This window comes from Bubalus bubalis, chromosome 4, assembly GCF_019923935.1.
Source record: "Bubalus bubalis isolate 160015118507 breed Murrah chromosome 4, NDDB_SH_1, whole genome shotgun sequence".
Taxonomy (NCBI): Eukaryota; Metazoa; Chordata; class Mammalia; order Artiodactyla; family Bovidae; genus Bubalus; species Bubalus bubalis.
Genome location: NC_059160.1, coordinates 137,812,059 through 137,837,817, shown reverse-complemented (window position 1 = coordinate 137,837,817; position 25,759 = coordinate 137,812,059).

Below are 25,759 nucleotides of genomic sequence, written 5' to 3'. Positions count from 1 at the left end.
GTGCAGAGAGAGAAATCCAGTCATCTCAGACTTCAAAGTACTTATTTAAACTCAGCAAAGTTCACACAGTTTATACAAAAAGATTTTTGCAGGAAATGAAGATGTCATTTCTGTTTTTTCTGTTCTGTGTGTACAGTCATCCTCCCCCTTACCCCGACCCTAGGGCATGGCCATTTATCACAAAGGCGGAGCATGTACAGATCTCAGTTAGTGCACAAAGGTCTTCAAATGCAGCGGGAAAGCCAATCAGACTTTCTGGAGTTTCAAGAGCTATTTTAATAAGCAATCTCTTAGAAAATGAGAATTTTATACAGATACTAGATAATACTCCAGTCTTGGTCATATCCGGGACACGACTCAAGTTTGGTCTTTCCGGAAGCATTGTTGTGGACATGGGAACATGACCGGGGGCGGGGGGCACAGAGTTTTATAGTTTTCCAAGTCTTGCTGGAGCAAATAAAGGCAAAATTAAGACAACCAACTTGAAAGTGTTGATACATTTCGCTTTATCACTGAAACCCAACATCTTTAGGACCCAACATCTTTACGATTCCCTGCTGTTCAACAGAGATTACTCAAAGTGTGATAATGAGGTTGTTCACAGAGAATAACTAATTACTGAGTCATTTGCTTATTACCGAACTTTAGAAGGACCAGGTAAACCTCTTCTGACAGAGTAGGAAAAATTGTTTTTAGTAACTTCATCTTTATTTCTGGTCTACTTTTTTCTCTGTGTTCCCTTATCTCTGCCCTGAACTCCCAACCCAATCCCACCTCTATCCCTGGCTCAAGACTCTTTGCTGCTTCTAATCCCTTTTTCTATCTCTCCTTTAGAGTTCTCATCAAAATTTATCTTCCCCGAGTCCCTCCCCTTTAGGTCTTGCTCTTTGCTAAAGAACCAAAAGATCTGTTCGAAATATTGATCCAGATTTAATAACCTTAATATTTCTAGCAGCATGTTAGCACTTGTGGGAAAATGAATTGGAGGAGGGGGAAAAGGGCTTTTTTGGTTCTTACCTGTTAATAAAAACCAAACTATTTAGGAAGACAGCCCTCTGACTATGGATAGGGGCAGTACCAGTGCTGAATTGAGGTGGATCTATGGGGTCACACAGGTCGCACACGACTGAAGCGACTTAGCAGCAGCAGCAGAGAGGGCTTCCAATCTGTCTCTCTAGCACTGAATTTCTTACACTGAAATGACAAAAGAGATAAAATTTCCCTACCTAAGCACACCCTGAGCCTCGTCCCCCAACCATCCTACACCTCCTACTGGAAATGATGCGCACAGCTAATAAGCTAGAGGCAGAGGTTACTACCAAACCCCCACCAACCCCAAGTAGAGGGTGGCTTCCATGTGTCTATGCTGCAGTGTGGAGAGCAGCAGTCCCTGTCGTGCAGGGGACATCTGTGACTGGAGTGGCAGTTGAGCCATTGAGAGGAACAATTATAAGGCCCTGCTGACGTCAATACTTGGAAAAGAGCTCTGCCTGTTTTAAAAAGCTGCTGTCCATTGTATTAAGCAACATCACTTAAAATAATCAAAGTGATCTATATGTGTAATAATAGCCAAAGTACTTGTACTTTCTGCTCCTGCTTCACAAACGCGTGAATGCAGTGAGCTAACCAGAGTTGCTATGCTCAGATTATTACAGGAGAGTTTTTCTCTGCTCCCATCGGTCTCTGCTTGTTGCTTCTGATCTTGACTATTATTTCTTGTCTTTAATTTTATATATAAAATATTGATTTAAAAATCTTGATAGAAATTTAAAATATTCATGGACATGTACTCAGGAATTGATCTTTATGCAACAAAAATGAGAAAGAAGATGGGGGTGAGGTTTGTAGTAGGAGGAACACTGTGTTTTGTGTCAAACAGACCTAAATTCTACCTTCTTTCTTTAACCAAATATTAGCCTGAAGGATTTGTGTTCTTTTTGGAAATACTAACAAAGTGCCCAATGGACATGCTTGTCATATACACTGTTTCAAACTCTTCACGGTGCAAATGTTATTTCTATTGCCAGTGGAGAAAACAAGTTTTCAAGTGGTTAATAGCTATCGTTTCTCTAGCACCTACTATGTGCCAGGTGATTTATCAGTAAATCCTGCTATTCATCTCATGCTATAGGTAAGCAAACAGATTTTGAACTAGAAGGGTGGAGCCAAAATTTAAATGCAGGCATGTTGAGTCCACATCCAAATGCTCTTAACCACTAAACCCAGGTATTAAATAGTTGGCAGTGCAGCTGTGAAGTCCTTCTGTAGTTCAAGCTGGCTGGTCTGTCTGCAGATCCCACTGTTGCTTCTTTTATTAAACATGTGACCTTTTGTCAAGTTACTTACTCTCTTCCAAAGAATTGTTTTATACTCACGTGATATTGTTCTGTGTGCCTTTGTGTTTCATATTTTCCTTTTTATGAGTATTATTTCATTTGTATCTGAAATGCCAAGAATAAATTTTTGTTCCATTTTCTCTATTTTTTATATTCACATCCAGTGAAATTGACTTTTTTTGATGTATGTATTCTATGCATTTTAACACACATATAGATTCCTGAAACCTTCACCACAAACAGTTATGAAATAGGTCCACCACCATCAAACTTCCCTGTGCTGCCCCCTTTTTAATCACAGCCTCCTCCTAAACTTATCTTCTGGCCAGCATCAATCATTTCTCTGTCATCTTTGTCTTTTCTTTTCTAGAATATCATATAATAGGAATCATACAGTAAGTATGACTAGTTTGAGTGTATTTTCTTTCACTCAGTGTATTGTCTTTAATGTTCATCCATGTTGTTGAATGTATCACTAATTCATTCTTTTTTATTACTGGGTGGTATTTCATTGTACCGCAATTTGTTTTTCCATTGACATGTTGGATATTTGGCTTGTTTTCAGTTTTTGGCAACAAAAACTTTTATGAATAGAGCCACTATATTCATGCAAAAATTTTTATGGGAACATAATGTTTGTTTCTTTAGGAATGCAACTGCTAGACCCTAAGTTAAGTGTATGTTTAACATTAAAAGAAACTACTAAGCTATTTTTCATAGCTAGTGTACCACTTTTTCATTACTACCAGCAATATACAACAGTTCTAGTTGTTCTGCATTCTTATCAGCACTTGGTATTGTCAGTATTTTTTAGTTTAGTTATACTAGTAGGTGTGGCGTTATCTCATCGTGGTATTCACTTCCATTTCCATAACAGTTTATGGTGTTGAGTATCTTTTTCCTGTCCTTATATGCCATCTGTACATCATCTTAGGTGAGGTATAGTTCAAGTCCTTCACATATTCTTTAATTAGGAAGTTTACTACTGTTGAACTTTGAGAGTTGTTTATATAGTCTGGGTACAAGTCCTTTGTCAAATATGTATCTTGCAAATATTTCCCCCAGCATATAACTTGGCTTTTCATTCTCTTAACAGTGTGTTTTACAGAGAAAAATTTTTTCATGTTAATGTAGTCTGGCTTCTCCTTTTTTTTTTTTCTGGGTCATACTTTTTGTGTCATATCTAAGAATGTTTTTCCTAACTTCAGATCATGAAGATCTTTTGTGTTTTCTTTTAAAAATTTTATAGTTTTATATTTCACACTGAAGCATATCTTTATATTTTGGATATTTTTGTTTGTACTGGTCCATAAGACTTATGTCATGGTTACTTTTTTTTGTTTTTGTTTTTGCTTATGGGTATCTGGGCTTCCCTTGTGGCTGAGTGGTAAAGAATCCAGCTGCAGCAGATTCTTGCAGGTTTGGTTCCTGGAGAAGAAAATGGCAGCCCACTCCAGTATTCTTGCTTGGAGAATTCCATGGACAGAGGAGCCTAGTAGGCTACAGTCCATGGGGTCACAAAGCATTGCACACAAATAACACTTTTGCTTTCAGTCAGTTTTTGTTTGCACATTTTATTTTAAAAATAACCTAAGTGTCCATTGATGGATGAATGAAAAAGAATATATGTATGGATGTAACATACACTTACAATTATACAGTGGAAGTGACAAATTCAAGGAATTAAATCTGATAGAGAGTGCCTGAAGCTCTACAGATGGAGGTATGTAACATTGTACAAGAGGCAGTAATCAAAACCATCCCCATGAAAAAGAAATGCAAAAAGGCACAATGGTTGTCTGAGGAGGGCTTACAAATAGCTGAGAAAAGAAGAGAAGTGAAATGCAAAGGAGAAAAGGAAATCCATCTGAATGCAGAGTTCTAAAGAATGGCAAGGAGAGATAAGAAAGCCTTCCTCAGTGATCAGTGCAAAGAAATGGAGGAAAACAATAGAATGGGGAAGACTAGAGATCTCTTCAAGAAAATTAGAGATACCAAGGGAACATTTCATGCAAAGATGGGCACAATAAATGGTATGAACCTAACAGAAGCAGAAGATATCAAGAAAAGGTGGCAAGAATACACAGAAGAACTATACAAAAAAGATCTTCATGACCAAGATAGCTACTATGATGGTGTGATCACTTACCTGGAACCAGGCATTCTGGAGTGCAAGGTCAGATGGGCTTTGGGAAGCATCACTATGAGCAAAGCTAGTGGAGGTGATGGAATTCCAACTAAGCTATTCTAAATTCTAAAAGATGATGATGTGAAAGTGCTGCACTCAATATGCCAGCAAATTAGGAAAAATCAGCAGTGGCCACAGGACTGGAAAAGGCCAGTTATCATTCCAATCCCAAAGAAAGGCAATGCCAAAGAATGTTCAATCTACCCTGCAGTTGCACTCATTTCACACGCTAGCAAAGTAATGCTCAAAATTCTCCAAGCCAGGCTGCAATAGTACGTGAACTGTGAACTTCCAGATGTTCAAGCTGGATTTAGAATGGGCAGAGGAACCAGAGATCAAATTGCCAACATCTGTTGAATCATTAAAAAAGCAAGAGAATTCCAGAAAAACATCTGCTTCATTGACTATACTACAACCTTTGACTGTGTGGATCACAACAAACTGGAAAATTCTTAAAGACATGGGAATACAAGAGCACTTTACCTGCCTCCTAAGAAATCTGTATGCAGGTCAAGAAGCAACATATAGAACCGGACATGGAACAACCAACTGGTTCCAAATTGGGAAAAGAGTATGTCAAGGCCACATACTTAGCATAGACGTAGAGTACATCATGTGAAATGCTGGGCTGGATGAAGGAAAAGCTAGAATCAAAATTGCCAGGAAAAATATCAATGACCTCAGATACGCAGATGACACCACCCTTATGGAGAAAGTGAAGAGGAACTAAAGAGCCTCTTGATGAAAGTGAAAAAGAATGAAAAATTTGGCTTAAAACTCAACATTCAAAAAATGAAGAGCATGGCATCTGGTCACATCACTTCATGGCAAATAGATGGGGAAACAATGGAAACAGTGACAGACTTTATTTTCTTGGGCTCCAAAATCACTGCAGATGGTGACTGCAGCCATGAAATTAAAAGACGCTTGCTCCTTGGAAGAAAAGCTATGACCAACCTAGACAGCATATTAAAAAGCAGAGACATTACTTTGCCAACAAAGGTCTATCTAGTCAAAGCTGTTGTTTTTCCAGTAGTCATGTATGGAGGCAAGAAAGCTGAACACCAAAGAATTGATGCTTTTAAACTGTAGTGTTGGAGAAGACTCTTGAGAGTCCCTTGGACTGCAAGGAGATCAAACCAGTCAAACCTAAAGGAAATAAGTCCTGAATATTCATTGGAAAGACTGATGCTGAAGCTCTAATACTTTGGCCGCCTGATGTGAAAAACTGACTCATTGGAAAGACCCTGATGCTGGCAAAGATTCAATGCAGGAGGAGAAGGGGAGGACAGAGGATGAGATGGCTGGATGGCATCACTGACTTGATGGACATGAGTTTGAGCATGCTCCAGGAGTTGGTGAGGGAGAGGGAATTCTGGCATGCTGCAGACCATGGGGTCGCAAAGAATAGGACACAAGAGAGTGACTGAACTGAACTGATAAACACACACATACTGACACAATGCAGTACTGTTGTGGTGGTTGTTGTTGTTCAGTTGCTAAGTCATGTCTGGTTCTTTGTGACTCCATGGATTGTCACACACCAGGCTCTCCTGTCCTAAACTATCTCCTGGAGTTTGCTCACATTCATGTGCATTGATTCAGTGATGCTATCTAACCATCTCATCCTCTGTTGCCCCCTTCTCCTCTTGCCCTCAATCTTTCCCAGCATCAGGGTCTTTTCCAATGAGTCTGCTCTTTGCATCAGGTGGTCAAAGTATTGGAGCTTTCGCTTCAGCATCTGTTCTTCCAATGAATATTCAGGGTTGATTTCCTTTAGGATTAATGGGCTTGATTTCCTTTCTGTCCAAGGGACTCTCAAGAGTCTTTTCCAGCACCACAATTTGAAAGCATCAATTCTTTGGTGCTCAGCCTTCTTTATGGTCCAACTCTTATATCCATACATGACTACTGGAAAAACCATAGCTTTGACAATATGGACCTTTGTCAGCAAAGTGATGTCTCTGCTTTTTAATATGCTGTAGAGGTTTGTCATAACTTTCCTTCCAAAGAGCAAGTGCCTTTTAATTTCATGGTTGCAGTCACCATCTGCAGTGATTTTGGAGCCCAAGAAAATAAAATCTGTTACTGCTTCCACTTCCCCTTCTATTTGCCATGCAGTGATGGGACGACATGCCATAATCTTAGTTTTTTGAATGTTGAGTTTTAAGTCAACTTTTTCACTCTCCTCTTTCACCTTCATCAGAGGCTTTTTAGTTCCTCTTCACTATCTGCCATTAAAGTGGTATCATCTGCATGTCTGAGGTTGTTGGTATTTCTCCCAGCATTCTTGATTCCAGCTTGTAATCATCTAGCCCAGCATTTTGCATGATATACTCTGCATGTGAGTGACGTGAGTGACAGTCGCTCAGTCATGTCCGACTCTTTGTGACCCCCATCTACTATACAGTCCATGAAATTCTCCAGGTAAGAATACTGGGGTAGCCGTTCCCTTCTCCAGGGCATCTTCCCAAACCAGGGAGCAAACTCAGGTCTCTTACATTGCAGGCAAATTCTTTACCAGCTGAGCCACCAGGAAGTCAAATAAGCAGGGTGGCAATATACAGCCTTGTCGTACTCCTTTCCCAGTTTTGAACCAGTCCATTGTTTCATGTCTGGTTCTAATTGTTGCTTCTTGACGCACATAAGGTTTCTCAGGAGACAGGTAAGGTGTTCTGGTATTCCCATATGTTAAAGAATTTTCCACAGTTTGTTGTGATCCACAAAGTCAAAAGCTTTAGCATAATCAATGAAGCAGAAGTAGATGTTTTTCTGGAATTCCCTTGCTTTCTCCCAATTTCCTTGCTTTTTCTTGAATGTTGGCAGTTTGCTCTCTGGTTCCTCTGCCTTTTCTAAACCCAGCTGGTACCTCTAGAAGTTCTCAGTTCACATACTGCTAAAGACTCCTTGTGCTGCTTAGTTGCTTCAGTCATGTTCGACTCTGTGTGACCCGGTGGACTGTAGCCCACCAGGCTCCTCTGTCCATGGAGATTCTCCAGGCAAGAATACTGGAGTGGGTTTCCATGCTTTCCTTCAGGGTACCTTCCCAACCCAAGGATTGAACCCAGTTCTCTTGCATTGCAGGTGGATTCTTTACGATCTCAGAAGGATTTGGGGCATGACTTTACTAGCATGTGAAATGAGCACATTTGTTCAGTAGTTTGAACATTCTGTAGCATTGCCCTTCTTTGGGATTGGAATGAAAACTAACCTTTTCCAGTCCTGTGGCCACTGCTGAGTTTTCCAAATTTTCTGAATAATTGAGTGCATCACTTTAACAGCATCATCTTTTAGGATTTGAAATAGCTCAGTTGGAATTTCATCACCTCCAGTAGCTTTGTTTATACTAATGCTTCCTAAGGTCTACTTCACACTCCAGGGTGTCTGGCTCTAGGTGAATGACCACATCATTGTGATTATCCAGGTCACTAAGACCTTTTGTGTATAGTTCTGTGTATTCTTGCCACCTCTTCTTAATCTCTTCTGCTTTTTTTAGGTCCTTACCGTTTCTGTCCTTTATTGTGCCCTTCCTTGCATGAAATGTTCCCTTGATATCTCCAGTTTTCTTGAAGAGATCTACTACTCAGTCATAGAAAAGAATGAAATCCTGTCATTGGTGACAACATGAATGAATTTAGAGGCTTTTACACTAAGTGAAATAAATAAGACAGAGAGAAATGCAATATGATTTCATTTATATGTGGAATCTAAAAAACAAAATGAAAGACAAGCAAAACAAAATTCACAGATACAGAGAACAGAATGGTGGTTGCCAGAGGGGTAGACAGATGAGCAAAATGGATGAAGAAGGCCGAAAGGTACAAACTTCTAGTTATAAAATATGTCATGGTGATGCAGTGTACACCATGCTGACTATAGTCAGTAATCAGATCAGATCAGATCAGTCACTCAGTCGTGTCCGACTCTTTGCGACCCCATGAATCGCAGCACGCCAGGCCTCCCTGTCCATCACCAACTCCCGGAGTTCACCCAGACCCACGTCCATCGAGTCGGTGATGCCATCCAGCCATCTCATCCTCTGCCGTCCCCTTCTCCTCCCGCCCCCAGTCCCTCCCAGCATCAGAGTCTTTTCCTGTAGTGCATATTTGAAAGTTGTCAAGAGGGTAAGTTAGTCATCACAGTATGCTGTATACCTGAAACTAATATGCCAATTATACCTGAATGAAAAAAAATAAGAACTTGGTTCTCCTTTCATATCTTCCATTTCTTTGCTGAGATACTCTACCTTTCCAATTGTTTCAAGAGCATTTTCTCTTCCTTCCTGTAAATCAGTCCCACATCTGTATCATCTTAGAGTTGCCATTGTGTTTTCCTTCATAGTCAAGATTTCCCTGGGTTTTGTGATTGTCCCTTTCTTTTAGTTTTGGTTGTCTGTATATGAAATAACTCTGTATTGAATGCTAGCTAGACATTTAGAATATTATGTTATGAGATTCTGAGTCTTGTTTAAACCCTAAGGAAAATTACTTTCTTTTTTGTTCTAGCAGGCAATTTTCCAGGTTACATTCAAGTCACAGACTCTCGCTTATCTTATATGGGCCAATCCAATATCAGTTTCTCCAATATCAGTTCAGTTTCAAGATGTTTTCAGTGTTATTCACATTAGCCCCACAGATGTACTACTCTGGCCAATCTGGGACGTGGGAGGTGTTTTATCCTGTCACTCAATTCTCTAATCTTATATATGCTCAGATCCATATATACGCACATCAAAGGTAGGCCCAGCATGCACATACAGTGTTATGGGATTACTCATTTGATTTCCCACTTTTCCACGATCTCACTCATATGTTTCAAACTCCCAGGGGCTTCCAGCCGGATAATTGAATCTTTATTTTTTCCACTCTGCTGGACACATCTCATGACTAGGGCCAAGCAATAGAAGGACAGGGGAAAAGCACTGCTGTTGCTTTATTGCCTGAGGTTTTAGGTCAGAGAAAATGGCGGCAAAACTAGAGCATTCCCTGACATCTGTAACCCACAGTGTCTCCCTTTCTCTGCCTCTTGAAGCAGAAATCGAGAGCTTCTTTTGGATATTTTTAAGGCAGCAGTCAGTACACGTTTCAGATTTGGGGTTGCCTTTTGAGTCCAGGCTGGGTGATACTGGAGGAAAAGACTACCAGTTTGTTAAATTCACCACCATTTTGGTAAAACTTCAAATTCAAGGTCTTATACTCCATCTGCATGCTGCCATTTATTTCTTAGAGACTTCACATAGCTAGTTCATGCGATCAGTGTGGATTTTACAGTTGCATTCATTCAAAGGGATGGGGTAGGGTGTGCTTATTCTACTTTTTTAGAACCCTAAGTCTTTAAATTAGTTTTCAGATATGCTTTTATCTTTACTTCATCTAGAGTGAATTCAGGACACAATTGTTGATTTCAATAGCCGGCCTTCATTTTCTCATAGGCTGTGAATTAAAAATAGTCTTGGTATTAATTCTTCCACTTATGGCATGCCCTTAGATAAGTTACTTATTTAGACTCTTTGTCTCAGTGCTCTTATCTTTACATTAAGTCAGAGGCTTCCCTGGTAAAGAATCTGCCTGTAATACAAGAGACCCTGGTTCAATTCCTGGATTGGGAAGATCCCTGGAGAAGGGATAGGCTTCCCACTTCAGTATTCCTGGACTTCCCTGGTGGTTCAGATGGTGAAGAATCGGCCTGAAATGCAGGAGACCTGGGTTTGATCCCTGACTTAGGAAGATCCCCTCGAGAAGGGAACGGCTACCCACTCCAGTATTCTGGCCTGGAGAATTCCATGGACAGATGAGCCTGGCAGGCTACAGTCCATGGGATTGCAAAGAGTCAGACACGACTGAGTGACTTTCATTTCTATTTAATTTCTAGGTCAGAGGTAGCAAGTAGTTAGTTAAAAAGCTATTGCAGCAGTCCTGGAAAGAAATAATGGTAGCTCAGACCAGAGTCATAGTAGTGTCAATATGAAGAGCCTCTTGGCTTTCCTCCATTCCATGTTTATAATCTATCCACTCTGATATTCAAGATGAACAAGAGGATGTGGTCAGAACAAAGGAAAAAAAAAAAGAACTACTGTTTCAGTTTTCTCCTGTTGCCTCAAAACCAACTTTGATCTATGTTTAATATTAGTATGAGGAACTGGGTTTGTTTACTTCAGAAAAGAAAAAGTTTAAGGGTGGGGCAGAGGGGGCTAAGGACAGTAGCGTTGTCTTTAAGTAACTGAAGAAATACTGTCTCAGAAGAAACATTAAATGCATGATAAACAAGCAGCAGCACAAATAGAACTAAAGGAAAGCCAAAGGGGTCAGTTTGTCTTAATACCAGGATGGAATTTTATAATTATTACATTTGTCTAAAAATGGAATGGCAGTTTCAAGCATGGGAGAGTGTTGGCTGCTGGAGGTGTCTAGTGAGATGACTGCATGTTCCTTCCAGCTTTAAGAATTGCCATCAGCACAGCACAGCACTCCATTTAATGGGTACTAATTATGCTCAAGGTTCAGTGTTAAGGAGAACAAAGACAAGAAACTTGTGAAAGATGATGCTTTTGATAATAGTCAAGTTTTGGTATCCCCCCCACCCCGCCCCATACTAGGTTTTTCTCCTTCATCTTTGTTTGTTCAAATAGATTTGTGGAAGCAGCCTGTCCGTGACAGCATTTTTGCCTGAGAATTGATTTATTCTGTCCTTCTATCCCTAAGTTTCTTAAAGTATAGTTTGTTAAGTATGAGGCCCTGTGCCAAGTACGCGAGGTACATTATCTCATCATATTTTCACAACAATATTTGAGAAACCCATTATCATCATTATCATTTTGCAAATGAAAAAACAAAGCTTGAAGATACAATGATTTGCATGAGTTTACATGACCAGTATAGTAGGCAGAATAATGGTCCCTTGCAGTTATGCACATTCTAATCCCTGCAAGCTGTGAATATATTACCTTACACGCAAAGGGACTTTGCAGATATAATTATGTCATAGATCTTGAGATGGAAATATTACCCTGGATTATCTGATAGGTCCAGTGTAATCACATGGCCTCTTATAATAGGAAGGTAGGAAGGTCAGAATCAGAGAAGGAGATGTAATTGCAGAAGCAGAAGCAGAGAGAGATTTAAAGATGCTGCGTAGCTAGCTTTGAAGATGAAGGAAGAGGCCATGGTCCAAATAATAAACAGATCCCTAGGAGTTGGCAAAGGCAAGAAAATAGATACTTTCTCAGAATGTCCAGAAGGAAAGCAGACCTGTGGACACCTAATTTCAGCCCACTAAGACCCGCTTTATACTTCTAACGTCCAGTAATGTAAGATACTAATTTGTGTTGTTGAAGACCATTGCATTGTGGTAATTTGTAACGACAGTAATAGGAAACTAATATAACTAGAAAGAGCAGAACCAAGATTTGAACTAAGTTGAAGATCTGAGCTCCAGAGCTTATGCATTGTGAGGCATGGTGCTTTTACACTGATTTGGGGTTTGGTGTTCTGTACATACAAACAGATATGAGCCAGTCCACTACCCACATACTACATGTAGCATTTTTTTCTATAAATTTTATAATCATGGAGGCTCTGAGCATCAGGAGGCAGGTATTGTTAATAGTTACATGTCATTCATGACTTAGATTCAGAGTTAGAAGTTTAATGGGATTACCAAAGGTATTTCATCTCATCTCTGTTTCTGAGGCTTGAATTCCCTCCACAGTATTCTTGTGGTCATCCAGCCTTATTTGCATACCTCCAGTGACTGGAATTGCACTTCTCCTATGGAAAATCATGCTATTTTAAAACAACTCTAAATTGTTAGGAATTTCTACTTTAGGTTGACCAAAAATTATCTTCCTTGGAACTGGCATCCATGGTTACAGCCCCATTATTTAAATGCACATGGAATTAGTTTTTGTTGATTTTGAACTGGGAGAAATGTTAAACTGCATGATCTCTAAAGTCCCCTTTAACTTTTAAGATTCAAGTATGGCTTCTCCCCATCAATACCAGTCTTGTAGGCTTGCTGTGAGGACTGGAGACAATGTCCATAAAATATTCAGCATTCCCAGGAGCTTCATGGGCGGTCATGATGCTAATTATGAACATGATGACGACTAAGACACAGTTTCACAAATCTGAGGACAGCTCTCTCATTTTGTAACCACCAGGTTAAATTCCCCTCCCCAGTCCCGTTGCCTTCAGATAACCATCACATGAAATTGTGTACTCCACCTCCCGTCCTTCAGTTGTGCTCCAGTTTTACAGTATCCCAACTTGACAGTATCCATCAAGTTGTGATACAGAAAACTGAGTCTAGGCCTCAGTGTGCAAATGCTTCATTGGCTTATTTTCTTTCCTAATACCCATTTAGAATAAGGCTGGTTACAATGAAATGAGTAGGTTAGAGGATATTGAATAACAGAATAGGACTGTTCAGACGTAGTCGAGGGAACTTGGGGGTACTTGGGACTTAAAGGCAAGAGGAAGGAATCCAAATCTTGATTTGAATCAAGAAGGAATAGTAAAGAATTCAAATAGTCAAGAAGGTTCAGAAGGAGTTAAGTGGTAGAGATTCAAAGACAAATTTCACTTGCTTCACAGTTTTGTCCATGGCTCATGACTTTAACCAATATGAATATTTCAACGGAAGGTATCAAAGCAACAACATTTTCTGGCAACAAAGATAAGAGGTTGAGCCTTGCAGTGGGAACATCTGTTTTCATAGATTTTCACTTGCCTAAAACCAATTTAAAAGAACTTGGCTCACAACCTGAACCACCTGTAACATACTGTTCTGATTGGTCTGGCCACTTCTTTTCATAACCAAAAATCCTTCCATTTTAGCATTAGAACTCAATATGCACTCAAACGTAGTCATTAACTCCAATCATACTCCAATCATACTTGAGACAGTACCTGCCCATCTCCAATAAATACTCTAATCTTCCTATTAGATATTATTAACCATGAAAAACTGGTTTCTACCACATTTAATATGACCACTTGACAATATCCAGTGAATCAAATCTTAGATAAAGTCATAAATTGGATTTACTTTTGATTATGAATACTGTGCAATCATATCCATTGTAAGAACCTCAAATTCTAATGAGCTTACATCAAGACCTTTATAGGTACTCATAAAATGACTTGCACCTATAGATACTTCTTGATCAGACTTTCCCTTCCTTCAAATCCGTTGAAGAGAAAAATAGCTAACCATCTTTTTGTTCATTTTGATTCCTGATCCTCTTTACAGACTGTAGTAATACTTTATGATTAGCTAAATCAACATCTATGATGAAAATACAAAAAATACCTATTATGCTTGCAAAAATCCACCAATCTAAACATATCATAAATTACCTCTATAAGAACATTCACAATGAAATAAAATAACAGACTAAATTTGACAAAATAGGATTAATAGGGTTTCCCTGGCAACCCACTCCAGTGTTCTTGCCTGGAGAATCCCAGGGATGGCAGAGCCTGGTGGGTGCCGTCTGTGGGGTCGCACAGAGTCGGACGCGACTGAAGCGACTTAGCAGTAGTCGTTGTAGTAGTGGTGATGGGGAAAAGGCATATGAGGCCTGAGAGTGAAAGATTTTTCAAGCCACTGGCTAAAAATGCTAACAGTTATTAAAATGAACTTGACAGTGTGCTCCGTGCAGTGCTCTTGCTAACTAAACTAGATGTTCTAATCACTGATTTTACACCAGGACAAAAAACACAAATTAATCACTGGAGACAGGGGCTTAAAGAGTAATCAGTTCTATAATTTGAACAAATAATGTTCCAGTGATAACAAAAGCATTTCTGTGCAAAATAGATCCTATGGCAACTAAAATCCTAAATCTAAGACTCAGGCTGTTTCTCAGCATCTTGCACTTTCTGCCCCAAATCTAAAGGGCTGGGAGAACAATCATAAAAGGAGTGATTGAGCCTTCAGTACATGTGGAACCCTGTGCTAGATGCTGTAGGGAATGCAAGACATTTATAATTCAGGGAGGTTAGGAAGATCTAGTTGTCTGGATCAGTGATGAACCTTAATATCTCATCTGTGTTAGTTGAGTACAGGGACAAAATAAAATCATTGGCCAAGCATAGGTCAAGGGTCACCAGACAGGTCAATCTAAGCCATGGTACATCCAGGAATCAAGGTCAGGGTAAACTGGGGGTGTGAGTCAGAGTAGCATTCATTACTTTATTTGTTGTTGTTGTTTAGTCACTAAGTCATGTATGAATCTTTTGTGACCCCATGGACTGTAGCCCACCAGGCTCCTTCTATCCATGGAATTTCCCAGGCAAGAATACTGGAGTCAGTTGCCATTTCCTTGTCCAAGCCATCTTCCCTACCCACGGATTGAACCCACATCTCCTGCATTGATAGGTGGATTCTTTACCACTGAGCCACCAGGGAAAGTCCTGTTACTTTATTTACCAAACACTAATTTCAGGCTTCTTAGGTGGCTCAGTGGTGAAGAATTTGCCTGCTAATGCAGGAGATGCAGAGAATGCAGATTCAGTCCCTGGATTGGGAAGATCCCTTGGAGAAGGAAATGGCAACCCACTGCAGTATTCTTGTCTGGAAGATCCCATTGATAGAGGAGCCTGGCAGATTACAGCCCATGGGGGTTGCAAAGAATCAGATACAGCTGAGCGACTGAGCACGCACAGTTTCTGTACTGAATTGTGTCCTACCCCAGATTCATATGTTGAAGGCCCAAACTCTAATGTGATGGTATTTGGAGATGGATCCTTTGAGAGGTAGTTAGGTTTAAACGAGTTCATGAGAATGGGACCTTTACGATGGGGTTTAAGAAGAGATCAAAGAATTTGCTCCTTCTCTCTGTCTGTGACCACAAAGGAAAAAGTCATAGTGAAATGTCAACCACTGACAAGCCAAGAAAAGAGGCCTCAGAGTGAAACCCACCTTGATCTTGAACTTCCCACCTTGAAGAACTGTGAGAAACACATTTCTGTTGTTTAAACCATTTAGTCTATGACATTCTATTATGGCAGCCCAAGCTGACTAAGACACTAATTAAGTACCTACTATCTCCCAACATCATGCTGAACACCAGGGGAACAAAGATGAGTAGAACACAGTCTCTGCTTTCCAAGGCTGGGAACAAATAATGATGTCCATGTGCTAACTACCGTAACAGAGATAATGCAGTGTGGGAAGTTCGGAATGCCAAGATAGAGCAGGGACTCCTTCCTGAAAAAAGAGACAATTCAGTGGGAACCTGAAGGGATGAGCAGGAGTCTCCCTGGTCCTCAAGGGGTTCGAGTGAAATAAAAGCATTCAGCTAAAGAGATTAACCTGTACAAGAGACCAACAGGGCTGGAGGGAGATGGCAAGTACTAGATTTCATCGCTTCTAGGCCACATAGTTTTTCACATTTTAATATCTTAAGTTGGGATATATTTTACAGTTGATGACGAGTCATAGTTTAGTTGACAGCATTCCCCTCCCCCTTTCTTGTTGCTTAGTCACTAAATTGTCTCTGAATCTTTTGTGACCCCCATGGACTCTTGCTTGCCAGGCTCCTCTGTCCATGGGATCTTCCAGGCAAGAATACTGGAGTGGGTTGCCATTTCCTTCTCCAGGGGATCTTCCCCACCCAGGGATTGAACTTGCATCTCCTGCATTGGCAGGCAGGTTCTTTACCACTTAGCCCCCAAGGAAGCCCTTAGTGAAACATAAAATAACAGTGTAGCTTACAACCAATGGTACATTGGATTTGGTGAAATAAGGTTGTTCATTTTTAGGTTGAGCACACAGAGGCATGGTAAAGAGGAGGAGATAAAAAACGCATCAGGGCTCATCTCTAGAAGAGCTTTGCTCTTTGTCATCTGAGAACTGGAGTTCCTTTGAAGGATTTTAAGCATATTTCTGCACCAGACTACTCCTGAGGCAGAAGGACAATTAAAAAGCCAATGACATAAACTGTCCTGGCAAGAATTAAGTGACCTGATCTGAAGGTGAAGCAATGGCAATAAAGAGAAGATAGATTTAAAAGCTATTAGGAAGGTCAAATCAATAATGATCTGTGGCATACTGAATGGCAAGCATGGGAGTAAGATATTTAGAGTGACTCCTGGATTTCTGATCTGGAGAACTTAAAGGACAGAGATATTAGTCATCAAGACAGGCCATAGAAAATGAGGAATGTGTCCAAGAGGAGGAAGAAGAAGCATGTTGGGGTTATGACGCCTAGCTAAAATACGCAGATGGAGATACATGTTGCTGTTAGAAATATAGGTGTCAAGTTAGAAGAAAATCAATATAGATGCTAGAGCTTTGAGGGTCACCAATACACTATAAGAATTTTAGCAGCAGCTATGGGCATGGTCTGATAGAATGTGGTCCACTGGAGAAGGGAATGGCAAACCACTTCAATATTCTTGCCTTGAGGACCCCATGAACAGTATCAAAAGGCAAAATGATAGGATACTGAAAGAGGAACTCCCCACATTGGTAAGTGCCCAATATGCTACTGGAGATCACTGGAGAAATAACTCCAGAAAGAATGAAGGGATGGAGCCAAAGCAAAAACAATACCCAGTTGTGGATGTGACTGGTGATAGAAGCAAGGGCCAATGCTGTAAAGAGCAATATTGCATAGGAACCTGGAATGTCAGGTCCTTGAATCAAGGCAAATTGGAAGTGGTCAAACAGGAGATGGCAAGAGTGAATGTCAACATTCTAGGAATCAGAGAACTAAAATTGACTGGAATGGGTGAATTTAACTCAGATGACCATTATATCTACTACTGTGGGCAGGATTCCCTCAGAAGAAATGGAGTAGCCATCATGGTCAACAAAAGACTCCGAAATGCAGTACTTGGATGCAATCTCAAAAATGACAGAATGATCTCTGTTCGTTTCCAAGGCAAACCATTCAATATCACAGTAATCCAAGTCTATGCCCCAACCAGTAATGCTGAAGAAGCTGAAGTTGAACAGTTCTATGAAGACCTACAAGACCTTTTAGAACTAACACCCAAAAAAGATGTCCTTTTCATTATAGGGGACTGGAATGCAAAAGTAGGAAGTCAAGAAACACCTGGAGTAACAGGCAAATTTGGCCTTGGAATACAGAATGAAGCAGGGCAAAGGCTAATAGAGTTTTGCCAAGAAAATGCACTGGTCATAGCAAACACCCTCTTCCAACAACAGAGAAGACTCTACACAGGACATCACCAGATGGTCAACACCGAAATCAGATTGATTATATTCTTTGCAGCCAAAGATGGAGAAGCTCTATGCAGTCAACAAAAACAAGACCAGGAGCTGACTGTGGCTCAGATCATGAACTCCTTATTGCCAAATTCAGACTTAAATTGAAGAAAGTAGGGAAAACCACTAGACCATTCAGGTATGACCTAAATCAAATCCCTTATGATTATACAGTGGAAGTGAAAAATAGATCTAAGGGACTAGATCTGATAGACAGAGTGCCTGATGAACTATGAACGGAGGTTTGTGACATTGTACAGGAGACAGGGATTAAGACCATCCGCATGGAAAGGAAATGCAAGAAAGCAAAATGGCTGTCTGGGGAGGCCTTACAAATAGCTGTGAAAAGAAGAAAAGTGAAAAGCAAAGGAGAAAAGGAAAGATATAAGCATCTGAATGCAGAGTTCCAAAGAATAGCAAGGAGAGATAAGAAAGCCTTCCTCAGTGATCAGGGTAAAGAAATAGAGGAAAACGACAGAATGGGAAAGACTAGAGATCTCTTCAAGAAAATTAGAGATACCAAGGGAACATTTCATGCAAAGATGGGCTTGATAAAGGACAGAAATGGTATGGACCTAACAGAAGCAGAAGATATAAGAAGAGGTGGCAAGAATACACAGAAGAACTGTACAAAAAAGATCTTCACGACCCAGATAATCACGATGGTGTGATCTCTCACCTAGAGCCAGACATCCTGAAATGTGAAATCAAGTGGGCCTTAGAAAGCATCACTACAAACAAAGCTAGTGGAGGTGATGGAATTCCAGTTGAGCTATTTCAAATCCTGAAAGATGATGTTGTGAAAGTGCTGCACTCAATATGCCAGCAAATTTGGAAAACTCAGCAGTGGCCACAGGACTGGAAAAGGTCAGTTTTCATTCCAATCCCAAAGAAAGACAATGCCAAAGAATGCTCAAACTACCGCACAATTGCACTCATCTCACACGCTAGTAAAGTAATGCTCAAAACTCTCCAAGCCAGGCTTCAGCAATACGTGAACTGTGAACTTCCAGATGTTCAAGCTGGTTTTAGGAAAGGCAGAGGAACCAGAGATCAAATTGCCAACATCCGCTAGATCATTGAAAAAGCAAAAGAGTTCCAGAAAAACATCTATTTCTGCTTTATTGACTATGCCAAAGCCTTTGACTGTGTGGATCACAATCAACTGTGGAAAATTCTGAAAGAGATGGGAATACCAGACCCCCTGACCTGCCTCTTGAGAAACCTGTATGCAGGTCAGGAAGCAACAGTTAGAACTGGACATGGAACAACAGACTGGTTCCAAATAGGAAAAGGAGTACGTCAAGGCTGTATATTGTCACCCTGCTTAATAACTTATATGCAGGGTACATCATGAGAAACGCTGGGCTGGAAGAAGCACAAGCTGGAATCAAGATTTCTGGGAGAAATATCAATAACCTCAGATATGCAGATGACACCACCCTTATGGCAGAAAGTGAAGAGGAACTCAAAAGCCTCTTGATGAAAGTGAAAGTGGAGAATGAAAAAGTTGGCTTAAAGCTCAACATTCAGAAAACGAAGATCACGGCATTTGGTCCCACCACTTCATGGGAAATAGATGGGGAAACAGTGGAAACAGTGTCAGACTTTATTTTTCTGGGCTCCAAAATCACTGCAGATGGTGACTGCAGCCATGAAATTAAAAGACGCTTACTCCTTGGAAGGAAAGTTGTGACCAACCTAGATAGCATATTCAAAAGCAGAGACATTACTTTGCCAACAAAGGTCCATCTAGTCAAGGCTATGGTTTTTCCTGTGGTCATGTATGGATGTGAGAGTTGGACTATGAAGAAAGCTGAATGCTGAAGAATTGATGCTTTTGAACTGTGTTGTTGGAGAAGACTCTTGAGAGTCCCTTGGACTGCAAGGAGATCCAACCAGTCCATTCTAAAGGAGACCAGTCCTGGTGTTCATTGAAGGACTGATGTGAAAGCTGAAACTCCAATACTTTGGCCACCTGATGCGAAGAGTTGACTCATTGGAAAAGACTCTGATGTTGGGAGGGATTGGGGGCAGGAGGAGAAGGGGATGACAGAGGATGAAATGGCTGGATGGCATCACCGACTCGATGGACATGAGTCTCAGTGAGTTGGTGGTGGACAGGGAGGCCTGGCGTGCTGCGATTCATGGGGTCGCAAAGAGTTGGACACGACTGAGCAACTGAACTGAACTGAACTGAACTGATGGGCATTGTTGAGCTTGTCCAGGGTGAGAATATTGAATGCATGGAACTAAAGAAGAAACAGGTGATAAATGAAAAAGGAAGGGTGAAATCCAACACTACAGAAGTAGATAGAAGTTAGTTTACCCATTCTCCTCCCTATGCTTTATTTTGCATAAGCAGAAAAATCTACAAACAATACCATTTCTGGGAAATGACCCTAGACATCTCCCTGTTTACTTTTTATCAGTTTGATTTTGCTTTCAGTCTTCTAGTTCATAAATTAGTGGTTGTGTACCACAGCTTTAGGTGTAGGATGGGGTGAAAAACAGAGGAAAACAAACAAAAAGTAAGGAACTCAATGCCAATGGGCATTGAAATTCAGAAGTCAAGAACAGGCAAGATGAAGATGTCAGTAAACACAAGACAGGTGGCAAGATTCATGAACTTTGTAAGGCTAAAGTCTTTTTTTAAAAAAATTAGTTTATTTTTTAATTGAAGGATGATTGCTTTACAGAATTTTGTTGTTTTCTGTCAAACATTAACATGAATCAGCCATAGGTATACATATGTCCTCTCCCTCTTAAAGCTCCCTCCCATATACCTCCCCATCCCACCACTCTAGGTTGATACAGAGCTCCTGTTTGAGTTTCCTGAGACATACAGCAAATTCCCATTGGCTATCTGTTTTACGTTTGGTAATGTGAGTTTCTATTTACTCTGTCCATGCATCTCACCCTCTCCTCGCCTCTCCCCGAGTCCATAAGTCTGTCCTCTATGTCTGTTTGTCCATTGCTGCCCTGCAAATAAATTCATCAGTACCATCTTTCTAGCTTCCATATATATGTGTTAGTATACAATATTTATCTTTCTCTTTCTGACTCACTTCACTCTGTATAATAGGCTCTGAGTTCATCCATCTCATTAGAACTGGCTCAAATGCATTCCTTTTCATGACTGCGTAACATTCCACTGTGTATATGTACCACAACTTCTTTATCCATTCATCTGTCTTTGGACGTCTAGGTTGCTTCCATATTTTAGCTATTGTCAATAGCGCTACAAAGGAAACTGTAAACAAGGTGAAAAGACAACCCTCAGAATGGGAGAAAATAATAGCAAATGAAACAACTGACAAAGGATTAATTTCCAAAATATACAAACAGCTCATACAACTCAACACCAGGAAAACAAACAACCCAATCAAAAACTGGGGAAAAGACCTAAATGGACATTTCTCCAAAGAAGACATACAGATGGCTAACAAACATATGAAAAGATGCTCAACATTGCTTATTATTAGAGAAATGCAAATCAAAACCACAATGAGATATCACCTCACACCAGTCAGAATGGCCATCATGAACAAGCCTAAAACAATAAATGCTGGAGGGGGTGTGGAGAAAAGGGAATGCTCTCGCCCTGTTAGTGGGAATGTAAACTGATATAGCCACTATGGAAGACGGTATGGAGCTTCCTTAAAAAACTAGGAATAAAACTACCATATGCCCCAGAAATCCCACTCCTAGGCATATACCCTGAGGAAACCAAAACTGAAAAATACACAAGTACCCCCAGTGTTCACTGCAGCACTGTTTACAATAGGATGGACAGGGAAGCCTGGTGTACTGCAGGCCATGAGATCACAAAGAGTCGGACACAACTGAGCGACTGAACTGAGCTAAAAGTCTTTTAATCCAGGTCCTGTTCAGGAACTGGGAGATTGAAAAGGATCCACATCTACCCGTCTTTTTTCTAGCCATGAGAGAGTTGGGTGAATAAATAAATTCAGCATCTTCAAGGTCCTTCTCACCTTGATTATACTCATGCTTTTCAGTCTCTAGCTAGCATCATCTAATGGGAAGAATAAGAACTTTAGAACCATCAAGATCTAGTTCAGATTTTGGCTGGGCTATATATATATTATCTGTGTGACCTTGGGAAAATGATTTAATCACTTTAAGTCTCAAAATCCCCATCCGTAAAATGAGAAAACCTACCTCTCATGGTTGTTGTATAAAACGAGTGCTCAGTGATTGGAGATTATTACCATTAATATTTGAATGCAAATAAAACCATCTTTAGTGCCAACAGTTAAATCCAAGGAGGCCAGCTTCTTGCCACCACTTCTGCATGTATCAGGTTTCTTTCTTCCCTGATGCAACTTTTAGGGAAAAAACTGCTTATTTTTCAGTGACTATACTATGAACTGTGAGGGAGAAAAGATGTATGAATCTTCATTCCTGCCCTCAAGGAATTTACATTCTATTAAGAGATCATGTACAGATCTTTTAAAAATAATTAATAAACAAAACAGCATCTATATATTTGCAAGTATGTGAATGCATAAAACAGTGCATGGAAAGACACATCAAACTGGTAATAGGAATTATCTAGGAGTGGATTTGGGGATTAGGAGAGTTTATTATACTGTTTGAATTTTACAGCATGAGAATGGATTAAAAACTAAATAGAATGAGAGCACCAGGAGAAAAACCAGTAGCTAGTAATGCATGTAGCAACATAAAGTAAAGAGAGTTCCCTTTAGCCAGTGCCAAATACATTATTGGCTGGGATCACAGCAGAAGCAATGACGAAGTGCTGGGACTGCCCAAATGAGTTTAGAAGACAATGAAGACAGACCATTTGAGTAAAGGCAGAGAAGAGAAGCTTGGAGTATTAAATTGATGCCAGGAAATCAGTGATGCCAGGATGAGATGGTTGGATGGCATCACCGATTCAATGGATGTGAACTTGGGCAAAATCCAGGAGATGGTGAGGGACAGGGAAGCCTGGCGTGCTGCAGTCCATGGGGTCATGAAGAGTCAGACACAATTTGATGACTGAACAGTAGAGGGGAGTTGAATGTTAAAATATTTGGATTTTCGGTGCCCAAATTACACACATCTTAGAACTGTTAGGAAGCCGTCGGTCTCTCTCTCCTACTGCATACTTAACACTGAATTCCAATCAAATCTTAGTTTCAGCTAAGCCTCAGGCTAGTCACAAGCAAGAAAAGTCCAGCCTTAATATGTTGCCATCGTGAGTTCATAGGCACTGGGGAGCCATTGAAGGTTCTTGAGCAGTAGAAAAACTGTGTTAGGAGTATCTGTGTATGGTGGGGAGTGCTTCTGGCCGGGGGGAAGGCAGGAAGGAGAATGTTGTAATATAATTACAACTTTGTTTAAAGTTTATCTTTCCCTCACACCTGCCATGCTATAAAGGAGAGTGTTTGGTGTTTGTTTTGTCTGACTCACCACCCACTGAATTATTTTGTCATGAGTGTAGAAGCTTCAAGAGTTAAGGTAAAGACACAGACTGGAGTGAGTTCTAGATTCTGTGTGACCTCGACCTACTCAGTCTGAGCTGTTTAATTTGTATCCAAGGGATGTGACAAGATTCTGTTTTTTAAAGGTGACCTAGTAGGTCACCTAGTATCCTAGACTCAGTGTGAATAAACTAAAAATTCACTTCCATCTCTTTGTGTCTAAGGTGTTTTGGGTGTGAAATATTTGTGTGGTATGTTCCTCCTGTTACTTCTATAAATAAAATTGTACTCTTGCTGTCTCAAAGAGTTCCTATTACTCATATTTGAAATCTCTGAGTTTTCAGTATTAAAACAATTTTCTTAGGAGTTGGAGAGTTTTTTACACCCAACCTCGTCGAGCACATTTTCTTCCTGGCCGGAACACACGCATAACTAGATGGTGTCTGACAGGAGTCAGCTGGGGTTTACCACTGAATGGAATGAGAAACATTTAGTGCCACTGCGAGGGCACCAGATGCTGTGGTTTGGTTTCCTACACTGGACAAGAGGTTCACAGGGCAAAACCCAAAACACCAAAAGTATGTGTACTAGCCCCAGGAAGACAACTTAAATGAGACTGACTCAGGTAAGTACTTGATACTTCCCTCAAACTTCAGGGACTTCTATGACTCCAGATTTCTTCCCATTCTCTCTTTTCATTTTATGTTAATTATTATAGTCCTCACTCCATGCCAGGGGACTTCCCTGGTGGCTCAGACATCAAAGAATCTGCCTACAGTGCAGGAGACCCAGGTTCAATCCCTGGGTTGGAAAGATCCCCTGGAAAAGGGAATAGCAACCCACTCCAGTATTCTTGCCTGGAGAATCCCATGGACAGAGGAGCCTGGCGGGCTACAGTCCATGAGGGTCACAAAAAATCAGACGTGACTGAGCAGCTAACACTCTGTGCCAGACACTGTTATAAGTATTTTACTTATATCTATGTATTTTCAAACAGTGTAGGTACTATTTGTTCCCGATTTTAAAATAGAGAAACTGATACACGGAGGGTCAAGTAACATATCCAAGGTCACACAGACTAGTTAGGGTCAAAGTCACCAAACACTGGCTGTCCGATTCCAAGAACCATGGCCTTGGCCACCATGCTATCGTACTGATTGAATTTTATAAATGAGAATGTGCCACCATGCTATCGTACTGATTGAATTTTATAAATGAGAATGTGTATGTATTTCCTTTCAAGGCTAGATTCTCCTCATTTGATATTAAGCCAGTTCTTTCCAGCTCCTTCAATAATCCCCTCACCTGCTTCCTCAGCCCCTCTTCTCAGAGGCTCCTTCCCCATGCATATATGCTCAGATGAGTTCCATTCTTAAAAAGCAAAATTACTAAGGTGCTCCCTCTTCCCTTTCTTCACCACCAAACTTCTTGGAACATTCATCCTTATAGACACCTGAACACCTTGCAGTCAGGTTTCTCTTTCAAGACCCTACAGAAAGTACTTTCTCAGAATCCAGCTAAGTCCCCATAATCACCCACCATCTGGTGGCTTCTCTGTAGTTCTTTTGCCAAACATCTCTGCTCACTTGACTCTGTGGTCAATTACCTTGTTGAAAATCCCTACTGCTTTGTGGGTTACAGCACAGTCACTCTTGCTGATGCTTTTTCCTCCTATCCTCTCCCACCTCCTGTGCTAACCTGGCACTCTTGCCCACAAGTGGGTGCTCTCCAAGAGCCTTCCTCTGTTCTCCCCTCCTGTTTGCTGTGCCTGCTTCCCTTGATCTCATCCACACCCACAGCTTAAGTGATTACCTCCCTTTTACATCTCTATTTCTAGTTACAGCTCCCTAGACGTCTAGATCTGCATTTCCAACTCCATTTGGAGGTTCAACATGTTGCAAAGTAAACCCATGTGTATCCCTGAACTCTCAGTTCACCTGGAAGGGCCTCACTAACTGTCGATTAAATACCTCTAGGATCAATGCAATTTTAATTCTGCCTGCAAGAACTATCAGTTAAAATGGTGACTCGTTGCTCATATTTCAGTGAATGTAAAATAAAATTAATAGGGAACATGAAGTATAAAAAAATATGAATCAGATGGACAAAGAAAGAGCAGTTAATATTTTATGTCAGCTGTAGCATGACTAACCAGGGCACACTTTCATGTACTGCTGATATATTCATTCCTTTCTCTGTCCATGGTTTCAAAAGAGTCACCACATTTTACCCTCTTCTATAAATTCCTCAGATTCTTAAATTGTCCCCAGAATCTCAGCAGATGAAAGTTTAGGGCCTCCTCCCTTTCAAACAACACATTTGAGACTGTTTTTTTCATCTTTGATTAAGATCACGTATAATGGATCAGAAGCTTTAGCAACATCACAGTTTAGCAGCAAACTAGAAAAAAACTGGAAACTTAAGAATCATCTCTTTTGGCACAAAAGAAAGCCATAGAGTACAACTGGAAAGAGATATTTAGGCAAATAGAACTCATCCAAAACAGACAGTAGATTAACATCTTTGTTAAGATGTCCAAGAATGGACAC